The 23,171-nt window shown below is 36.9% G+C and overlaps 1 long non-coding RNA gene across 1 annotated transcript; it reads right to left on the bottom strand.

The window, feature by feature from the left end:
- Positions 1–10,452: 10,452 nt before the first annotated feature.
- Positions 10,453–19,776, bottom strand: LOC120596119 (uncharacterized). Its single transcript, XR_005651088.1, has 5 exons — positions 19,701–19,776; positions 18,248–18,334; positions 16,969–17,049; positions 14,174–14,229; positions 10,453–10,661 (listed from the first exon to the last, which is right to left on the bottom strand). It is a non-coding gene; the product is annotated as an uncharacterized LOC120596119 (long non-coding RNA).
- Between the last annotated feature and the right edge of the window lie 3,395 nt (positions 19,777–23,171).

Raw genomic sequence — 23,171 nt, 5'->3', positions numbered from 1 at the left:
CAGTTTCCAACTCTCTCTCTTCATTTTAGCATGATATATTCATATTATCATTTAGATAGCAGAACAACAACAAAAAAGCCTGCCTGTCTCTAATTTCTCTCTCTTTTTTAAAAATTTGTTAGAGCATGCCATGCTCACAGTAGTTTAGCCTGCTTTCACAGTGGCCTAGGTTTACCATGCCAGGATGAAAGCCGCTGTTGCCATGTTGGCTCTGCAGTGTCTGGAGTGTGTAAAGTTGTACAGTTAAAGTGCTGGTAGAATGACATGTACAAAAACAGCCACAGAGCAGCTAAGCTGATCTGTGTTTCCTTCACAAAAAGAAGAATGTACACGGTGGTGCAACATGGAAATTGTGTCTTAAACTAAAACTCATGAATTACTTGGTTTGTTCAAAAATGAAAAAATAATCATAAAAACAAAAACAAAAAGATGGGTGGATTGTGTTTTGTTTTTAATGCTCTTTTGACAGTCCATGGAGAGAAATATGTGTATGTAAATCAATCTTTTGTGGTCCGTAATGTGGAAAATATTCATAGATAGATAAATATGATCTTACAAGACTTCCCATGTTATTGTATTTTTAAGTGTGCAAAGAAAAGCAAGACGCTTTTGGATATCAGTAGTATGAGTGTGCAGATGTCAATAGGCCAATTTCAGGTGTGATCACAGATCCATAAGTCCCATGGACAGGTAGGTCTCCCCACAGGTGTTTGCATGACTGAACACCCTCAAGAATGCCTGTGACTGATTAGCATGAGTTGATTTAGCAAAGGAGCACCAATCTACTAGGGCCATTTGCCAGGTATGAGTCAGATTCCTCAGGAGTTTGACAAGGTGACAGACTATTCTATAAATTAATTTGTGCTAAGGTGTTAATGGCTGATAATTCTCTGGTTACCCTCAGATAATGTCGATACCTAAATGGGGCCAGGTTCTTTAGTTTGGAGGCTACAACTTGTCATCTTTGCCCCGCTGTTTCTCTCTGTTCCTGTCTTCCATGCTATGCACTGGCAGTTCCCCCTGACTGAGTGCCTTTGCCTGACAATCTCAAATTCTTCCATAGAAGATCAACTGTAAATAATAGCAACAAATGCTGCTTAATATATTCTAAGACAATGATTCTTAAAGAGTTGTCCGGGACTAGCAGCACTGGCATCACCCCAGGAAATTGTTAAAAAGTAAATTCTCAGGCCCACCCCATATCTAGTGACTCTGAAACTTGGGCTGGGATCCAGAAACCTGTGTTTTAAAGAGACTTCCAGGGGATTCCGATGCATGCTAAAGCTCAAGACCACTATTCTAAACATTTTACTTACATCAGCACATTTAATTTGCAAACCCACACTCTAAGGTAGATATTAAGATTGCCTCTATTTTACAGATGAGAAAACTGAGCACAAAAAGTTTAAGCAACTTGACAGAGGTACTAAGCTGGTAAGTGGTGGAGCTGGGCTTTGAACCCAGGCAGCCTGGCTCAAGAACGTGGACATTATCTCAGCTATGTCAGGTCAGCTGTGTTACCTTTTGAATCGATGCTTCTGTGAAGCCTTTTGTGATTCCAGTCTCTCAAATCCCACCAAACAATATCAATAGCTTCTATATCACTTCTCTTATGATGCTTGTGTTTTTCCCAACGTTCTATCCCCAATACCCAATACCTATATTGCAGAGAGCAAACTTTGGTATACAATAAGAGAATGAATAATTGAATGAATTGATGAATGAATCAAATGTCTTGAGTCAAAAGCAACTTAACTGAAAACAACAACAATAATAACAACAAAAACAGCTTCTAGAATCTCATTCTTCACCTGCTTAATCAGAGTGTCTAGGAGCATTTTCTGGAAGTCACATTTTAAAAAGTAAAACCAAAATCAAGAACTGGATTTAAGAAAAAGTGTGCCCAACAAATTGATTCTGCACACATGGAACCCCTGCCTTAACTGGCAATGACGATTCAGATAGTTTGAGAAGACCAAGGTGAAGGCACAAATGCGGAAAGCAGGGGCTTTTCAGACGCTTAAAATCCTACCCTGTAGTAGTAACTAACCTTAAAGCCAACAATTCCTGGAAGAAAGCCTGAACATGCTTCAAATTTGACATATTATATGATATTTCTTGAATAAGATCGGTATAAGAAACACTTGCAGTTGGTACCATTGAGCTGTACATGGGAAATTTTTTCACCTCTGGAACAGGCAGTCCTTGGCATATATATCTATTTTGGGGTCATATTCCAAAAATGTATTTGTAAGTTGAGTCGTTTAGAACTCAGAAAACTCTTTCCCACAGAAGTAATATTAGAAAAGAAGGTTCCATTCCTCTGCCAAAACATAAAACCTGATTTAGAACACTCTGTCTCTGAAATAGCAGTTCAGATGGGCTACATGGACATTCATGGGAAATGTGACTGGGACCCACCCAACTTGGAGCTGGGAATTTTGGGAGCACAGTGACTTCTGGGTAAGACTGGGCTGTGACAGCATCGTAGACATTCCTTTGTTCTCCTCCCCCCTCAATACATACACACAATACACACACACACACACACACGCACCCACACACACACAATTTGGTGGCTACTAGTCAAATGATAGAAAGACAAAGTTATCACTCAAGGAATACTATTTGGGATCCAGTGAAACCCTTACTACCTTCACCTCTGCAGTCAGGCAATGCCCCAGATCTTAGCACAGAGTTCCCCAGATCAGGTATGGACAATCAGCAGTGCTTGTATCCTAACTGATATTCTCTTACCCAGGTTTTAGAAATATTATACAACCTGTAGTTCAAACTTCGGGGCAACTGCAAACACCTTCCCTAGTATAACTAGAGTGTTTTGGGGATGAATTTGGGATAAGAGTCATAAACAAAATTGCTGCTAAAAAGTGAAAAGAGAATTAAATTTCTAGTTTTTCCTTGGCCATTAGTGAATTAGTGATATGACATCAGGCTAGGTCCTTGGTTTCTTCAGTTGTAAAATGTTGGGGAAGGAGAGCAATTTATAAATTCTATAAGTTCTTTCTAGATCTAACTTTCTAGAATTTAATAAAAATAGTATCCTCTACTTCCTTGTGAAAGGATTTGCCAGTCTGCCAGCTGCTCCCCTACCTTTTCTGTCCTTGGTAGTGAAATACTGAAAACTCATGTCATCTCATGCCCAAAGATACACCAAGAAGAAACAAGACTAATAAGTTACAATTTTATTTCCTCCTTATTAAATTAAATTTATTTCACTTAATTATTATTTTCCCACAGCCAAACTTCATTTGGGCAATAGCTCACCTAGTTTAAGTCCTGTACTCAAGGAGGCATTGAGACACTCTTCTCGGCACATAGCAAATTAAGGATCAAAGAGCTAAAATAATAATAATGATAATAATAATAATTTTATCTGAATTTTGACATGGAAGGCAAAAAGAAGAAAAGAATAAAATAATTTAAAATATTTGAAGTTATCTCAGAAAAAAAACTTTTAAAAAGAATCAACACATTCAATCTTAAAATGCACCATCATAGATTTAAATTTAACCCAGAGCAAAATAAATAGTTTCTTTTATAGATCCATCTTCTCTCAAAAGCAATACTATCTAGAGGAAAAGAAGTCAGGAAATGTGGTTATTAATAACCAGTTATTGTTTGGGATTGGTAATATCTGATAGACTTTAAAACCAGGCACTCCATTTAGCTGTTAGGATAGCGTGTTCCTACCTGCTGAGGATGTTCCCGGAGTTAGCATTAGGAACCTCAGGAAGATTCAATTAGCTTCCACTGCCATGTACCTTCAATAAGATTCAGTTCTCGAACCAAGATAAGAACAGAAATTTATGCTTTTACTCCCTTAGAAAAAAGAAAGCCAAATTAAAACAAACCAAACAAAAATAAAAATTATCCCAAATAATACACAATAAAAATTCCTCAAACCCTGACATCTTCCTACCCGGCTATTTTAGAGTATTGGGGAGTTGTTTCGGGTAGAGTGAAAAGGAAGTCTGGTTCTAGAATCTCTGGAATTTCAGGTCTCAGAACCCATGATTCAATACAAATAATAAGACTTTATAGGCCTTCTACTTACTAGGTGTCGGACACTATGCTGAGTGTTTTAGGTGCATTTTTAAAATTTCACCCTTAAGACAATCTAGTGAAGTATGTGTTGTTACTACTTTGTTTAGTAAGCACTTACGTTCTCACTATAGAAGAAAAAAACCAGGAGAGGATGAGCAAATGGCCCAGAAAAAAGACTGAACTGCATGTACTCAATCCCAGTCATGCAAATAGCCCAATGTACCTGTAAGAGCCAATCCTTGCTCTTACAGATTTCAATCCTTGCTCTACCACATCCTATGACATAGAGGAAGTTTCTCAGTTTTCTTCTTTCTTAAAATGGGAATAATAATAATGCCTACCTGTCAGGTCATTATAGGTTTCCAATGAGACCCTACACATAACAGACTTAGAACAGCACCTGCCAGACAGTAATATTCAATGATTATCAGATAATATTTTTTACCTGGTCCAGCAACTCCCTGTGCTCCCACATACCAGAAGCTTGCCAAAATCTGGGCAGAGTGCAAAGATCACATACAGCCTAAGGACAAAATCGAAACACTGAAAACAATTCATTCTTATTCCCCAAGAATAGATCTTGATTCTCAAAGTGTGATCCCTGGACCAGTAGCATCAGCATCACCTGAGAGTGTATTAGAAATGCAGAGGGTCAGGTCCCACCCCACACCTCCTGAATCAGATCGTGCATTTTAACAAGATCTCCATGTTTTAGGAGAAAAGCAGAACTTGCATCATACACAATGTACCAGACTGCTGGTCTCTCTCTCTCTGCCTTTCCTGTTTTGCTCTTATTAGTTCAAAATGTCCTTCATCATATAATCTACCTGGCGAAAACCATTATTCAAAACTCAACTCAAGCATCATGGAGACTTTTCCTATCTGCTCTCTTCCTATTTCAAGGAGAAATTCATCACTTCCACCTTTGTTTCTCCATTGAATATCAGACCAATGCTGTTCAAATTTCTTTGATTGTAATCCATGATAAGAAATATATTTTATAGACACAAACACACAACTTGAATATTGCTGAAATGAACGTTTCATGAAAGAATCATTTTACTTACTACGGGTAATGGATTCATAGTTTTCAGCATTAATTTCCTCTATTTCATGTATTATCATGCTATGTGGGTCATAACTGACAATTTGTAAAACCCTGTACATAGCTATTTCTTTCAGAGGAAATACCACACTAGATTTCGTTTCATGTCTATCACCTCTTCTGGATGGAGAGGACATGATCTGAGATTGGCATATATAGAGACTCAACATTTTTTGTTGCATAATAATGAATGGGTGAATGGAGCTTGTTATGATAAGCTTGTTTTCACAGCCTACCACTACTCCACACCTTAACTCCTTGGTCGCACTGCCATAATTAATAGAGAAAAACTATGAAGGCCTTATTATGTAATAATTTATCAACCACTAGCCATAACTGTAAACCTATACAATGAATATATCTGTATGCTTCCAATAAGAATTTTCAAGTGAAAAATGGTTCTACAGACTATTGTGTTGATTAACAAGAGGAAAGAGAAAAATTGTGAGTTTAAAGAAGAATAGTTTAGTTTTGCAATATTTTGGATTTTTTTGTTGTTGTTCATGCAGATATTTTATTAGTCTTCCATTTGTAAAATAAATGGAGCCCCAGTCGCTGCAACTGAGACACATTTAGAACATCCTGTGTCAGGGAGACGCCAGCCTGCCATTTGAACCTCTCCATGATACTCTGCCAGTTCACCTCCATTTTTCTTTCAACACTTCTGCTCTTCCAGGAAGAGCTCCCTTGGGCAGAGGTTTATGATAGAGAAAAATGATGACCAATCACATTCATTTATCATTTATATTCCAGGCTTGGATATGACACTCTAGTATATAAGACAGGAAGGGAGTTTGACACTAGGTGTCAGGACCTTCACTTTTGCTTTCACAAGTCACATGACCCTGCATGCATCCCTTCTTTCATTCATAAGATTTGGATGGAAAACTTGAAGACCTGGAAAATAAGTCTGAAAGGAATAGCAATGTTTTCAGTCTTACCTTCACTGAAACACAATAACAAAACAAGCCACCAAATAATCCTTTCATTTTTTTGCAGCTTATTCTCAAGTATTGCATTTATGTATAACATTTGAGAGTCTGACTATCTGAGCTTTAATCATGGCTCTTAGCAGGTAAGTGACGTGAATGTCCCTTATCTTAATTTGCTAATCCATAAAATGGAGATAACAGTAGTAACTACCTCACAGAGTTTATGTGAAGAAAAATGATAGTATATGCCTAGCACATAGTAAGAGTTAGTCAAAAACTGTATATACATATGTTATTTTTCTACCACATTTAGACACTTAAAGTAATGAAAAATCTCCAAATTAAATGCTACACATACTAAGTGCAATGTGATTTCTCGAATTAGAGCCTGGAACAGAAAAAGATATTAGTGGAAAAACTGGTGACATCTGAAGTCTGCAATTTAGTTAATTTAGTACCAAAGCTAATGTCTTAGTTTTGACAAATGTACAAAGGTTATGTAAAATGTTAACACTAGGAAAACTAAGTGAAGAGTGTACAGGAATTTTTCTGTACTATCTTTGCAAAATTTTACTAAATCTAAAATTATTCCAACACAAAAAGATTATTTTTTAAAAAATGCCACATATAGTTTTGAGTAAATAGTAACTACAAAGCTGTGCTAAGTACCATGGAAAATCAAGAGATGAAAATATAACTATCTTCCAAGAGCTTACAGTCTCATTCTGAGGACAGCAATGAACTTACTATAAACTGGCCAGAATGTAACAAATGTCTTAACGGAAATGGAAATAAACTCTCCTCAGCCTGATATTAAGGACCAGCTTCACATAGACCCTTGTTCTCCATGATTAAACCTACTGGTTAATTAGTTAACACAGCTTTCTCGAGTGGTTACTCTGCCTGGTTGGTATTAAATGGGTGGAATTCCTTCTGTGTTGGAGTTGCTATCTGATTCCTGATTAGTGCAGATATAAACTTTGTTAATTTATTAATTTTTTATACGTTGTAGAGTGCCGGAGAAAAAGCATGGACCTCATAATCAAGCAAAACTGAGATCAAACCTAGTTTCTTACCATCTTGGGCAAGTTCATGGAGCCTCATTTTTTCATTGTAAAATGGGGAAAGAATATTGAACTTGTTGGCTGTTATAACAATCAAATGATCAAACAAGATAATGTCATAAGGACCCCGGCCTACAATAGGCAGGTTTTATTATTACTAAAAATTAGATTATTATTATTATAATTAAAAATTATTATCATTAGCAATTATTCACTAGACACGAGCCTTGGCAACTGTACTGGCAACTCAAGTACTTATTCAGTTGTCAAGTACTCATTTCACTTGTCTAAGACCTTGCTTTGGAGGGTCCAAGACTGTTTTACCAAGTGGAGAGGATGGCAGACTCCACTGGGGGAAGCTGGCATAGATTAATAGTATAGCATAAGTTAATAGCATACACTTTAGAGCTAATTAGCCTGAATTTAAATCCTGGCCTTTTTACTTACCAACTTGCTTCCTGTTTGCCGTTGGTTAATTGATTTAACCTCTAAATGCTTCTGTTCTCCTTTCCATAAGAATTCACACAGGTACAGTCTCTAGAACAGTGCTTGGCACATAGTTTGGCACACACTCAATAAATAATAGCTATCATCATTATTTAGCAACTGTTTCCTCTTTTTCATAGATGTTCAACATCCTCTTTTGTTTGGATATGGGGATGCAAGTTGCTAGGGAAAAGGGAGTTCTTTCTGTCAGCCCCAGGACATGAATCCTAATTGGTATAAACAAATCAGAACAATCCTTTCTGTTCCTGTTTAGATTTGAGTATATGGCTGAAGTCTGGCCAATGGAACCTAAGGGGAAATATGCTGGCAGCTTCTAGGGATTTGTTTTTGCTTACTGTGTTGAATGCTGTCATGAGGGGATCTGATGGCAGTCATCATATGGCCATGAAAGGAGCCAGGAGAACCACAGGGAGGCTACCTTAGAGCCCAGACATCAACGAGCTGCTTAACCATTTACCTTTGGACATCTTGTTATGTGAGAGAATAAATGTCCGGTATCATTATTCCCAGTATCATGAATGAGGAAACTAGGTTTCAGAGAGATTGCAGTAATTTTCCACAGGGTTACACAGCCAGTGAAGAGGAGAGTGAGAAGGGAGTAAATAAAAGATTTTTATCTTTATCCATTGAACTTTTTCTTGGTCCATTAATTTATTCAAAAAATATTTATTGGGCCTCTTAAGGCACCCCGAAAGACTGTTGCAATTTCTGACGTTGGGCTGGGTGGCGCTTTCAGTGGGCAGAGCAGGATGAGGATATGTCCAGAGGCTGCCCCTGCAATGTATGGATGTCCAGGCCTTTATAAGATGTTCAGGAAAAGGTCTGCCACTGGATAACTAAGGGACAAGTCTCTAGTTAAATAAGCTATTTCCAGGAGGTCTGAGTTGAGAATTTTGTTTCCTGCATATTTGAAAATTCAGAGTCCACAGCTGTTTAGTAATTAATTATTAAAACTAATACCAGTCTGACGAGATACTTGATTTGATGCCAACATATCTTTGGAACATTAAAAGACAAGATTAGATAGGAAAGAACCTGAGTCACCAAGTGTAAGCTCTTTTCTCTTCTTTCAGTTTGGAGTGCTTTCCTGTATTTCTATCTTTAAGAATAACTTGGATCCTCCAACCTGTTTATAGCTTTTCACCTTATTCATTTACTCATCCTTTTATTTATTCATTCATTCAATTAATATTTTAAGGTAGCTATTTCCTAACGAAGTTGGGGACAACAGTTAATATTAGCATCCATTGATGGTTAAAACCAAGCATAATAGTATCACGACAGCTATGATTTGTTGAGGTGTTTTATATATGTTATTATTAATCATCTGAACTATTTTTCAGGGTAAGCAACATTGTTTCCAAAATTGTGATTGAGGTAATAAAGTTTCAGAGAAGTCAAAGCAATTTTCCACAGAGTTATAGAGCTAGTTAAGTGCAGATTAGGGCTTGAAACTGGGTCACTCAAACTCCAAAGGCTGACCTTGTCTATAGCATGAAAGTCGTGAGCATAGCAAAGAGTGGATTTGGGGGACCAAATCTTGGAAATGCTGTGATGTGGAGTGAGAGTTCTGAAAAGGGAGTGAAGCTCAGGCAGGGACATAACCCAGCACCCAGGCTCTGTGGTGGAAATGAGAAAGGTGTGTGGAGGATGAGAAAGAAGCACATCTGAGGGAGAAAAGAGACAGCGAGAGGGGAATCCATGAGAAGCAGTACACTAAGGAAGATATCTAGAGTTAGCTGATCACAGACGTTGTTGGTTATTATAGAGAGAGGATAAGCCCATTTTTTTTCTGAAAGATAGAAGAAAGAAGGCAAGGTGGAAGGATACACCAGAGAAGCCATATTACTAACAGCTCAAAACCCAAGGGTCCAAAGGCATCATTTTTTTGGCCAACGTAAATTATTTACCAATACTTAATAAATAGATTTATTATAAAATTGTACATTTTCAGTGTCTCTTGAAAAAAAAAATCAGAATATCTGGTTCTGGTTTTATAGAGCACTCACTTCTGGCGAGTAATAGGCAATCTGAGCTGAATAATGGCTAATGTCTTTAGCCGGCAATAAGCCCACCTATGCCTTACTGTTTCACTCTCAATCTGCTTCACAAATTTGCAAAATCTGCTTGGGCCCTGTTGGCATTTTAGTTGGCTACCCTTAATAATCACCAAAGTATTAGCTATAGATATCTCTGGATAGTGAGATTGTTGCTGATCTTAATTTGAAATCACCGAGTTACCTAACTGCATTTTCTAAATTTTCTCCAATTGTTGCATATTGCTTTTATAATAAAACAAAATATGAATGTTATTTTTATAACTATCAGTTCCACAGATATTGAGGGAGGAGCTGTGGCTTGGCAGGAGTCCATGTGAAAAGATCCAGGGGTTTTATCGAAGTCAGGCTCAATGTGAGCCGAGACCATGACACGGCAGCTAGAAAACAAAACAAAATCCTAACCAATCATTGGAAGCCATGCTCTGTATGGGTCAGACCTCATGGAGCATAAACCACATTTTACTGGAGAAAATAAACTAGAAAGAATTAGTTGCTGGGAAACTAAGATAGAAGGAGTCTAGAAATTGAGTTATATGAGGATGGGTGTAGAGAAAATGGACATTTTTAGCTTCGGCTTCTGTACAAAAATCAAAGAGACATATGATGACTATCTTCAGGATTCAAACAGATTAAATGTGGTCAAGACAGTGTTCACTTATCCAACATTGATGCAGAAGGCGGGGAAAGCATCAGTGAGAGTAATGGGAAACAGATTCCACTTTGATTTAAAAAGGATTTTATAATACAAATTTATGCAACAGTGAGTTGGAAAACTCCACCTCATGAGAAACCTTCAGGTGGAAACCATATGGCAGTCTATTTTAGGTGGAAGTTTGGACCAGCCAACCTCAGTGTGCCCTCCAGATCTGGAGGTCCTCTCTTCTTCTGACCAGGTCAAGACTGTTCATGACCATTCAAGTGCAGATCACTGGGGATGACAAAAAGAGTTGGTAACAGTTAACCTTCAGGAAATCATGAATTAAGACTACCGATAGCTAATTCGCCTCAGTTTCCCTAAATTAATCTTCTTCTGTGAGACAGAACACAAGTTATTTTCCAGAAATCAAAATAAGCACAAGGTACATAAGGCATATCTGTGCTGAAATATTAAAATACCCACAACATACCCACTGAGGAAGGGCTCAGAGAGCTCACACTCTGTTAGAGTTTATAGTGTTAGTACTGCTAGGAAAGTGATGGTCCCTAGGTGTAGATTGCCCGGGGCATTGTTTCCATGGTCAGAGTTCTGATTTTATTTTCTTATTTAAACTTAAACTCTAGGGTCTTGTGCTTTTAAGATGCTAGTCCCTGTAGCCAAGTAGTCAGTTCTACTTGGAGGCCAGATCTCAAAGTTTTCCCGAAGGACAATCATGTCCTTCAGATGAAAGAAAGTGGATCATATCTAAGGAGTCCCTGCTAACGCTCCTTCTAACCTAAGCAATTTTTCTGGTGAAGCACGGAATAATAATATTCTGAATTTCAGTACCAGAATGATGAGATGAGTGGTGCCATGATAGAAGGTTCACCACAGAGACAAACACCTGAAGCTACAGATTCAAGGTATCTCAGAGCCAACTGCTAAGGGAGAGTGGTCAGTCAAGTCTGCAGGGGAGCAGTGTCTTACCTAGAGGTCTCTGACCATGCACACTCCTCATAAATATAAAAGGTAGGTAAAGGCGTAGATATAACTTTTTGAATTATTTAGCACTGAGTTCAGAAACTGACATACACAGCTGCAGTGCTTAGTTATTCTTCCTCTTTTCTTCTGCATCCATTTCTGCCCTTCTCTTCCTGGCTCTGTGTCCTGGCTTCATCCCATACTGGTTAGTTCTGGTTTGTTAGAGTAGTAACAAAGTGGGAGGTACTGAAAGATCAGGATATAGAAGAGATAAATCAAGGTATCTCATCCCCATTCCAGGCTCCCTCTCTGTTTCACTATTTTGGCAGTGATGGTGTTTCTCTATCACTACTGCTCCTGTGATTTGGCCTTTCCTCTTGGGATCTAGCTCTTGCCCCTCAGGCCCCAAAGTGGCCCTCCTGTGCCTGGATTCCCAGCTCCTCAACAGCTTTTGCTGGTCCCCTTACCACTGTCTGCATCTCTACAAATTATCTCATCATTAGTCTCTAACTACCTGAGCTAGATTCTGTTTCCTGCCAGATTCTGGCTTTACAGTTGCACCCTGGTGTGTGACCTTAATTAATTTGATTCTCAGATACTTCATTTTTGAAGTTAAGATCAAACTTGTTATGATCAATTGTTGTCTGGGTCTCTGCCTTATTTCTTATTTTAAAAGCACCCTAAATTTGGGGTGGAGGGATAAACACTTTTTCCACAGTGAGGTTTGAGCATGTGATTGAGAATTTTTCTAAGATCTAGCCAATAAGAACATCAAATCTCCTGGCAACAATGATTGGATCAGTTATGATCATATGATTTGATCAGGGCCAACGCATACTGTCTAAGATTTGAGCCTTTTGAGCAAAGGACTTGAAACTATAAAGATATAAGAATGGAGCTGCTGGGGGTCACCCCCTGGAGAGCACCTAACAAAGAAAGAGTAGCTAACAAAGAAAGAAAACATAAACAAGAAATGAAGAGACACCAGATGCCAAGAGGGTGTTTGGACCCTTGAATGTAGTTATGCTTGCCCTCCATAAACTCTGCACTTTTCATTAAGTAAGCCAACAGATTCTCTCTTTTTGCTTAATGATGTTGGAATTGGATTTGTGTCACTTGCTACAAAGGGCCCTAATTGATACAAAAATACATATTTAGTAGATTTTCAGTGAAGATTAGAAATAAGATATGTCAAGTATTTATTTTGATACTGGCAAAGACTTTGTTATCATTCTTTCAAAGGCACAGGGACCTTATCCACTATAAGAAACAACTATATCAGAGACATTTTGAGTAAAAAAAAAAAAAAAATTATAGAAATCATCTGGATTTGAAGAGAAGGGTTGAATAGTGTTTCTTAAGGCAAAGAGATCATTATCTCCTTGAGTGACCTTGATTTGGAATCCCAGATCTGGAATTGCGAACTATAATCTGGTCTGAAATTTTCTAACTACCAGACCAAAGTACCGTGGGCAAGACAAAGATGCTTAATGGAGGAATAAGCCCAAGAAACCTCTAAGTACTCTTCAACTTCTAGAATGTTGAGGTAAGAGTGCGAAGGATAACATATTATTTACAGTAGCATCTCTGTGGTGTACTGACAGTAATGAATGATTTGAGAAAAGGTTCCACCAGTGTTTCAAAGCTTTTTTAAGTCTTTCCTCTTTTCCAGTTCATCAGATCATTCTATCGAACATATTCTTTCCCCTGTTCTCCTAGTTCGCTTCCTAGGTGCTTCTGTTACAAAATTGTTGCAGCCTGTTTTGTGTTCCCAAACAGGAAAAAGAGCCAGAGGAGAGCAGGGGCAAGTTAGCATTCATCTTTATATCATTTTCTTTACTAATTCATTTCATTCATTCAATTGTTCATTCAACCACTTATTTAAAAAACACTTATTTATTACCCACCTCCTACCAAGCATTATGACAGACGCTGGAGCTACAAAAAGTATAAAAGATTCACAGGTTCTATGTTTATTATCTAGTGAGGGAGGCCAAGGTAAAGGAGCAAACTAATAATTTTAATTGCATGATAGGGGTTTTGCCCTCGGAAACCATTTTTAGAATTAAATTGATTTGAAATGGAGAGTAGGTTCTGATTCTAAAAAGCTGAACTCCTGGTTTATCCATATATTCTAGTCGGAGGTATTCCCAAGGTAGCTGAACACTTGAGACCAGAGGTAAAAGTACAGTTATTAAAGTTAATTCTGGAGTTACACAGGGAAAGGAGACATTTGGAAGCTGAGAGTGATAAGGGATCTCTGAGGCAAAGAGTTCAGAAAACAGGTGGAGGGAGAAGAAAACTACCTTTCAGGGTCAAAGGCACAGGTAGTAGCATCATTAAAGTATGGGAGAGGGGGCCCTTATGTCTTGGAAATTGTCTTCACACAAAATATCTTGACCAAAATATAAATTAATTTGATTTAAGGAGCAGAATTTAAGTAGCTGGTTTCATAAACTTTGACATTTCTAGCCATGTTTTTGGTGATTATAGATAGATATAGATATAGATGATATAGACATAGACATAGACATAGACATAGACATAGACATAGACACAGACATAGACGTAGACATAGACATAGACATAGACATAGCTATAGATTCATACAAAATGTGTTGGACTCCAAGATACCCATGAAGTTGCTGACATTTCTGCTCTTCTTTTGCCATTTAGAGTGCATGAATTTTATTTCCTTTGTGATTTCACTTAAGTGGTTGGGCAGAGGGCAGCAGGGTGACACAGAAGGGACAAGTGCAAGCTGTTTTTCCTCAAGTCTTTTCCCTCACACACACATACACAATGGTCTGGGACCTCCTTACCTTCTGACTATCTTTTTCATCCAGAGATATCCGAAGCAGAGCATGGAAGTCTGAGTCTTGGAAGATCATAAAAACAATAATAAATGATAATAGAAAATTAATAGATGATTATGATGATGATGATGACAATGATAGCACTAAATCTTACTGAGTGCATAGTCTGATATGTCAGACCCTGTTCTGAGCATTTTACATGTAGACTCCACTAGTGCTCAGGTACTAGAAGGGGATACAGGAGGAAATTGAGGCACCCATACTTAATGACTTGTCTGAGGTTACAGAATTGGAGAAATGGCAGGATTGGACCCCATGCTGCTTGCTCCTGAGCCATCCCTGGAGCCCAAATCTACACCATTGGTGCTCCAACTGACACCTCCTACTCTTCACCCTCATAGATCATCTGCACTATGCTCTCCTTCCCCGGCAAACACCACTCCAAAGCGCTTTCTCCGTGGGTGGGTGACCATCCACCTTCTTGCCTGGCAAGAACATGCCTGCACTGGAGTTGAGGCGAGACTCCCTGATAGCTGGAGGAATGCATTTGCTCTTGTCAGATCCTGGATAAATTTGTAAAAGCATTCAAAGCATTAGCTCAAAAAGTCCTTGTTCTTGGAATAAAGTACAACTATTTCTTTTTTTATAAACATCCATAAAATAAAAAATGAGAGAAATAATTTAATACTTTATTTTATAAAATTAATCAAATTCCTCCTAAAAGGAGAACATAACTAGATTTTTAAATGTTCTTAATACTATTTTTAGCATTTTAAAAGCACTATGCACAATCTCTTGACATTTCTTAATTTTACTGTTTGAATATTTAGAGTAGAAAATTACATTTTTCTCCTGTTGTCATTCCCTTTATGACTCACATGAAAGACGTTTGATACTTCAAACTGCCAAATCTGCCCTTACTGGCTTAATTATTTTTCAAATAATACTAGAACATTTAAAAATGTTCATATAAATATTTAATTACATAAAAAATGTTCTCCATATTATAAGTACTAAAGTAAGTTTATAAAGTTCTCTATGGTATGATACAATTTTTTTTTTGAAAAAGAGTTTAAAAACATATGAATATATACATTTAGAGGAAGAAGCAAATTGAAAAAGATGTATATCAGAATATTAACTGATTATATCTGAAAACTTTACATCTGTGTGTTGAGAATATGGGAGATTTTTAATTCCTTATATTTCTAAATTTTCGGTGTTACTTGTACAATGAGAAAAGAAAAATACTCTTCTTTATATAAGAATTAACATTTGAGTGACAGGCACAATTCTAAAAACTTTACAAGTATTAATTTTTTTTAATTCTCACATCAACCCTTTGAAGTGGACAGTGTTATTATCCCCACTTTATATGTGAGGAAACAGAGACAGAGAGCGGTTCTATAGGGCCAGGCAGCTAGATTTCAGACTTGTGCTCTGAACCACTTCAGTGTCTGGACTTACAGAAGCAATGAGACTCTCACTTATGTCTACTTTTGTTGTCCTACCATAGGAAGATGGCAACCACTGTGCTCTCTGTTTCTTTTAAAGTCCGTTGACCTGGTACCAGCCTTGACCTAATGTTGGTCAAGCGGTCCACTCATATCTCCTGGGTATTTAGCTTACAATATCTCTGAGAAGTAGAACACTCAGATATAAAACGACAACTAATATAACAGAGCAGCAGATGCCAAGTTCTAAATGTGAGTGTTTCAGGGATCAGAGGAGAAGAAAACACAAAGAAAATAAAGATCACCACTACCTCACCATTCAAAGATATCCACTGGTGATGCTTCTAGTGTACTTACTTTTCATTCTCTCTCTTAATCAGCCTTAACATATTGTTGATCAAGAAGTTCACTTGTATATTTTGAATATTTATGTTACAATTTCCCCGAGAAGGCAGAATTGATTCTCTCTCCTTTCCTTACCTCCCATCTCTCTCTCTCTCTCTCTCTCTCTCTCTCTCTCTCCTATCTGATTACCTTTCCATCTATCTATACATTGACTGTTCTTTCCATCTATACATTATCTATTTTTGTAGCTGCCTACCTGCCAAATACAGTTTCTTTTTAAATTTGTTTGAAAATAATTTCAAACTTATAGAGAAGCTGTAACAACATGATACTCTCATAACAAAATAGAATATATTGTACATTAGGTTTTGTAATCTGCTGGTTTTATTTAATAATCTAGACAGGTTTTCACATCATGATTGTTGATTTTTTACCACTTAATCTGAACATTAATAACATCATGGTACTTCATTATTGGGATCTAAAACTAATTTATTTTTCCAAACTCATTTCGTTGTTGTTGTTGTTGTTGTTGTTTTTTGCTATTATAAGCTATAGAATAATGAAATATTTTGAGGATAAATTTTTTATATATTTATGATTTTGTTAAGACAATTTTGATAGATTTTAGATCTATATTTGAACTAAGCAGGGAAGCTATAGGAAGCGCATTCTATGTTTACAAAATTAATTGAGTTATGGAATTGTAACAGCATCTCCAATATGTATGTCCCTTTTCTTCTTTAATAAAACAATTCTTATTTTTACCTGGACAAATTAACATTCGGCTAAATGGTCACATTTCCAGGTGTCCTTTGCAGCTAGGTAAAACCACATCACTAAATTTGACCAATAAGAGGTGAGTAGGAGTATTGTATGCTACTTCTGGGGAAGCTCCTTAAGAAGAAGGCTGGCTCTTTTGGGTTTCCTCCTTTCATTGGATGGATTGTGATAGCTGGAGCTCAAATGGCCATTTTGGATCATGAAGTGGAAGCCACTTACTGGTAACAGTGGAGTCGTAGGGGAGGAAATTCACCCTGGCATCGTGGAGCCACTGCAACTACATGTTTCTGGATTCCTCTTCTGTGAGAGATAAATATATTTGTGTCTTACTTAAGAAATTATTTTATAAAATTTAAAATGATACAAGGCTAAATCTCATTGTAACTAATATAGCTATCTACCCAGTCCAAAATAATTCCTCTTTTCTCTTAAAGGTAGTCTGAGTGTGTTAACATCACTTGCAACCAAGAAGTCCTCACTGAGTTAGATATATGCTATATAATGTAGTGTATAATTATGCACACTTATCTGCATGTGCACATATCACATGTATCCATTCATTCAAACTCTTCAGAATAAAAGAGCATTTATACATACATACAAATATGTGTGCATACAAGGTTTCATGGTGAAGGAAGCCCAGAAAATTCAAGGGAACATACTTATTTCCCATCTTGGGAGAAGGCTATGGTAACAATAGTAAATATATATAGGTGTATATGTATGCATAATAAAATTAAAAAATATGTAAATATATAAAGTAATTATATATACTTTACTTTTGAGAATGCTAGAAAATATTCATAAGGATTAGAATTCATAATCATATTAGAGTCTGGGTCACATTTTAGTTTAGTTAACCTGTAATAAAGTCAAAGGGAGAAGGTCCACTAGCCCATTCTGATGGTAGCTGTCATTTCTTGAGGCAGTTTGTACACCCATGCTCTTCACATTGAATCCCTTTCTCTTTATGACAACCTTATGGGGCTGGTGCTTTCACTCTGTTCTCAAGAGTGGAAACAAGCTCATAGAGGCTAAAGAACTCTTCTAAGGTCTAACAGCTAAGAAGAAACAGGCAGAAATCGGACTCTACTTTTCCCCTAATCAACAAACATTTCTTGAATACTTAATAGGTAATATGTGCACATTGCTGTGTAAAATATAAATGAAAGCTAAACTGCAGCCTTTACAAACAAGGGAACAGTAAGCTTAGCGGAGATATGAATTAAGGAACAGAAAAGGTGGATGAGGCAGCAGTCCCCAACCTTTTTGGCACCAGGGACAAGAGCTCCTAGGAGAATCTAATGCTTGATGATCTGAGGTGGAGCTGAGGTGGTAATGTTAGCGCTGGGGAGCAGCTGCAAATACAGATGAAGCTTCACTCACTTGCCAGCTGCTCACCTCCTGCTGTGAGGCCTGGTTCCTAATAGGCCACGGACGGGTACTGGTCGATGACCCAGGGGTTGGGAACTCCTGTGCTATACCACACCAGGCTTACCTTTAGAGCCAGCAAGTTCCAGATAAAAGCGAGAGAAGCAAGATGAATCACCAAGAGGGCTTCACTGAGGAAGCTGGTCAGCAGGACCTGGAAGGAAGGGTGGAGTTGGAATAGGAGAGAATGGATATTCCATGATAAGCCTTATCGTCTAAAGATATGGAGGTGGGAATGAGAGCAGTTTGGGTACGGGACAGTGAAGAAATTCTCAAGCAGGTCCACCAATGCAGGGAAGGCAGGTAGGGCCATGTTTGTAGGGCCTGGAGGGTCCAGCAGAGCCATGTGGGTTTGAGGCAAGGAACACGTGGTGCCCAAAGACCCTTTCTTTATGTATGATTAGAGAACCAAGGCATTTTCATCTCATACTCTAAGGAAAGTGGACATTCCATGTTGACTCAGGTTTAAGATAAATAAAAAAAGAAATTAGCTTAGAGGTTTTAAAACATTCCAGACTTTGTTTATACAAGGAAGGATTATTCAAAGGTCAAACTTCCACTATGGTAATCACCTTTATGTATCTATGTTCAGTATTACTTTAGTTCCATAAACAAACTGAAAATAGGAGTTAATAACACCACTAGATTCTAAAAGGAGAAGAGCTATACTTTTTTGTATATCCATGGCCAAAAGCATTTTTTTAAACAAGCTCAGTAGTTTTGGAGAAACTGAATTTTATAAAACAAGTTTAAGCAATTCATCAGGAATGGCTCTAACTCCTATTTTTTTTTTTTTATGTCAAGTCAAGAATAAGGTTATGGAAGTATATGCATTCACATGAAAATTTGCTTACAAATATTGACTGAAAATAGCATACCATTAAAAGAGCAAAATACCATTTCTAGATTAAAAATATATAAATATATAAAAAAGTAAATATATATTACACAGAAAAGATATGTGGAATATATAGCCATGGTTTTCTCCACAGAAAAAAATTGCAGATGGCTTTAATTTTCTTTTTTTGTATTTATTTGTGTTTTTAAAATTTCCACAAGAAATGTATATTCCTTGTGCAACTTTTCTTCATGTTAGTGTCTAAAGACAAAAGAATTTAAGTACATATGAGATGTTAAAAAATGATTATGTTCAGGACAAGATTAGAAAAAAGATTGAATTGTGGCAGAAGGATGGGAAGGATAATATCAACATTTTTCATTAAAAGAACATGATAGTAAGATTATAACCTAAACTTTGTCTCATATAAATAGTTGCGTAGATGACTTCTGGGCCTTATTCTCCCATATATCTAATGAGGACCAGGGTAATCTTAGCGTCCTTCTTAGCTTGAAAAAAAATTACTATTACTGACACTTTTCTTGGAACGTGATGAACTAACTCCTGCCACCTTTCCATCTTAATGCTAAATTAAGATGGTCCTGGTCCTCAACTTCAGGCCCGGAAAACAAACCAACCAACCAACCAACAAACAAACAAAAAACATTATTTAAGAGTTAACCTTAGTAAGCAGGGGCAGCCAACAGGATCTCTCATAACCTGAAAAATTCCTTAGGCCCTGGGATAAACTCAACTATTGCAATTGCTAGAGAAAAATCAAGTTAATTATGGGATTTTCTTGTTTTAGACAGCATTGTACATTCCTGTGTGAATTCCTTTCCCCTTTGTTTCAGGAAAATTCCTCAACCTTGGATATTTTCCCAGTGGATTGTCTTTGTCCTTGGAACCACAGTTTGGCAAGGTTTAGTCCACAAGATAAGAAGACAATGGGAAACCAATGCCCTTACTCGCTGTCTTTTCATATCTTTTCCTTGACATTCCTTGATTGTTATTATATTTGCCATTTTTGTCCTAATTCTTCTCGTTTCTCAAGGCTTAGCATTCATTTTCCCCATGAAGCGTTACACAAGTTATTTTGCCCATAGAAACCACTTCTTATAGGAGTTTCTATGCACTTATTTCCAATACCAGACAAGTTAACACTTTTACTCTCATCTTGTCTGTTTTATCGACTATTCCTTTACACAAGTCTTTTCACTCTAACTGGAATATAAAGAACTCAACGATAGAGACAAAGTCCTTAACTTTTCTTACTATTGCAGTAATTCCTGACATGTCATTCAGGCCACAGAAGATGGTAAAAGATGCTTTTTGATTGATGAAAAAGTTGCCAAATAAAGATCGATTTTATTTTTAAATCTCAATAACTAGAATCTAATATAGTACTTGCAGCAGATATTGAAAAAGACAAACACTTTACACTAAAGGTCCAGCCTCATAATTTTTGCGATTCAGGAAATGGGCTTTGTTTCCACCATCACAAATACTACCTAACCTCTCCTGATAATCCAAAAGAGCCCTGTGGAGACTGGGGTAATTTGGGCTTCTTGTTAAAACTTAAGAAAAAGCAAACTGGTAAAGAAGTAGTGTAAAAATAAAATACCCGAAAGCCTTGAATGAACAGAAAAGAGAGATAAGTTTATGGATTTTAGAACATGATAGAATCAGAAAACTGGAAGATATCTTAGGAATGATCATCATTTTACAGAAGAGAAAAGTAAAACTCAGAGCATAACTTGCCTAAGGTGGGTAAGTGGTAGAATCAATACTGGAACCCAAGTCTCTGTCTCTGGCCTCCTAAGTCCAGGATTCTTCCTACTCTGATCATGATTTATTTTTCATCATATTTTCCTAGTATTCTGACAGAATGGAATGCACTCAACAATTGCTCCCATTTTCTATCTGAAGGCAATGCATACTAGAAGAAGGAAGGATAAGCAGTGGAATGTTCTTACTCCCCCAGTTTCCATGATACACTGCTTCCCTTTCTTCGTGCCAGTAGTATGATTCCATACCTCTGAAATCAACATTAAGATTAAAACTAAACAGTGAAACCAAAAGAACATACCACTAGTTCAACTTTGGGTTAATATTAGGAATGACTCATGAGGCAATTCCTAAGAAGTGAAAACATTGTGTGACATGGTAGTGCTCTGTACAAGTGGGCTCAAAATCCTTCATGAACGTTCTCTAAGGCCTAAAAATATGATTTATTAAACAATCTTTTAAAGTGGTGTTCCTAACTTAATCAGTCATTTTCAAAGTTAAATTATTGTTCACTTTGGTTGTGTGTGGTCTACTGGAAATAGTGTAGTCATCTAAGACCTGGGCAGGCTGCCTCTTCTCTATGATGCTGTGGTGAGAACAACAGTTGGAAACTGTCTATAGTTATCATACAGCTGATATGTTGAATTCAATCATTACTTGTTGATGCTTTCTTTAGAACATTTTAGGGAGGTAAAAGAGACTACTTTATTAGCCAGGATCTCCTGTTAGCTTAATCTGGATGAAACAGCTAAGTAAAGTGTCTTGAGAAGCCCTGGCTCAGAATGTTGGATATCCTACATGGTTCTTGCTGAATAGCTCATTTCGCACCTATAATATAGGACACGAATTTTACTTCTTCGCTAATTGATTCAATAAATCAGCACTCTCTGAGTCATCATTGTGGGAACAAACAGCAAACATTCTGTTTTTTTCCCATTGAATCTCCACTGGGGAATTAAAAAGTCTTTTAGGGGGAGAATATATAGTCCTCAAGCAAACATTTCAGAGAAGCTGGATGATACTCTTTTTTCAAGCCCTTTACATTAGCTCGACTCCTCCTCCAAAAGGCAGGATATGGTGATTACCATCCCTCTTTTCAGATGAGAAATGTGAAACTTTGAGAGTTTGAGTAATTTGCCTAAAATCGCCTCTAGTAAGTGATGAAGTGATGGAACTGAGTGTGGCATTCATATGTAAAACCTCGTGAAGTGTCTACCATATTTTATTGATCGCTTTATACTAAACCAGACCAAACCGAAGGCAGATCTGCCTGAACGCCGTTAATTCTTATGAAGCAAAAACAGAGGAAACCAAAATATATTCCCCTTTCACAACAGAACTTAAAAAAAAAAACTTCAAGTAGTCAAAAAACTAAACACGAGCAACTTTTTTATTGTTCAGTGGGTTTAAAGTGGGTAATGTATGTAAATATGATATCTAGAGCTTATTTTAAGTTTCTGATAAGTCTGTGTAAAATATCCCATTTTTAGAATCACAAGGCTTATAGGCAGAAGATTATCTTCCTTCTTTTTCCTTTGTGCCTAAGTTCTATCTTTAATACTATACCAGTATTTTCCAAACTGTATTTTGAAGTTAATAAAAATACAGAGAAAGGAAAAATTAAATTTAAAATAGAATGTTAAAAATTAGTGGAGAAAACATTAGGATACACGTAATACATGTTATTCTACTTTTGGCGTTCTCTAAGGCTTTAATACACCTATGTTCCTGGACTGGTTCACAGGGTATTTGGCCACAGAATGTTTATTTTTGGAGGGATGCGTCTATAACTACCTTATGTCCACTAGATATGCTTTAGAAAACATTACCCAATAAAACAATTTCATTTTCCCTGGAGATCCTAGAACCTCAGGATTTGCAAGTTTTGCAAAATCTAGGAAGAGAGCCACATCTAAAACTGTGTGATTATTAACTGAAGAAAATGCTTCCAAAATGAACTAAGTAGAGTTCTAGTAATTTAAGTCAAATTAATGTGATGCAGTGTTGGTTGAAGAAATCTTCAACCATAAATCTAGATTATCCTATGACTGGTTCTTCTTTATCACTCAGAACTTCTATGACCATTTGATCTAAAGCCTTTTTTTGCTCTCTTCACATTTCTTAAGTCAATTTCTATCACATACACCTGTGTAATTTTTCTCATAGCACTTAATCATAATCTGAAATCACTTTGTTGATTTGTCCGTACTTAGAATCTAATATTCATGAAAGTTAGTCTTATTTACATTTCCTGCAACTACTACAGTGCCAAGAATATATATAGAATAATGAAAGTTGTTTCATTCATTTATGTATTTATTTATTCAAAAATTTTACTGAATACTTTCCATGTGCCCAAAAACAT

The sequence above is a fragment of the Pteropus medius genome, unplaced genomic scaffold (assembly GCF_902729225.1).
Source record: "Pteropus medius unplaced genomic scaffold, Ma_sr-lr_union100, whole genome shotgun sequence".
Lineage (NCBI taxonomy): Eukaryota > Metazoa > Chordata > Mammalia > Chiroptera > Pteropodidae > Pteropus > Pteropus medius.
This window is presented reverse-complemented; position numbering and strand designations above follow the sequence as displayed.